Source organism: Orycteropus afer, unplaced genomic scaffold (genome assembly GCF_000298275.1).
Source record: "Orycteropus afer afer isolate SDZICR_OR568_19922 unplaced genomic scaffold, OryAfe1.0 scaffold00317, whole genome shotgun sequence".
Taxonomy (NCBI): domain Eukaryota; kingdom Metazoa; phylum Chordata; class Mammalia; order Tubulidentata; family Orycteropodidae; genus Orycteropus; species Orycteropus afer.
In genome coordinates this window covers 1,245,915-1,246,519 of record NW_006921904.1, presented here as the reverse complement: position 1 = coordinate 1,246,519, position 605 = coordinate 1,245,915, and positions in this window count along the sequence as shown.

The following is a 605-nucleotide window of genomic DNA, read 5'->3' as shown; positions in this document are numbered from 1 at the left end:
ACTACAACCTTGTTCCTTCTCAGCTCTACTGTACACTTGGCAATTCATATAAAACATACAAATACACTTGTGGCGCCATTGTCTGCAAATCTTATACATGGTCTTGGGTCCACTCCCCACTGCATAGATATACCTAATAGTTCAGCCTGTCTACTCATCTATCCACCAGTATACCCATGTTTGCCTTCACTGACAATGCAGTACTGTATGTATAAAAGGGTTCATCTTTGTTGTTTGCACCTCCCATGTACCTCTTTATGTCTTCCTCTTCCTTAATGCCACCATGTTGATCACTGACATTTGGTACAATGTCCTTTTTTCACCCAAATCAATACTTATCTCTACCTATCTAACAGTGTTCCATCCCCTGGTAACTAACAAAGAAAATTTCCTTCCATATAGAAACCTTTCCTTGACATTTTACAATAATGGACTAATACAATATTTGTCCTCCTGTGATTAACTTATTTCACTCAGCATAATGTCCTTCAAGTTCATCCACGTTATGTGGTGTTTTGCAGATTCTACGTTATTCTTCAGGGTTGCATAGTATTCCATTGTGTGTATGTACCATAGTTTGGTTATCCATTCCTCAGTTGATGGAC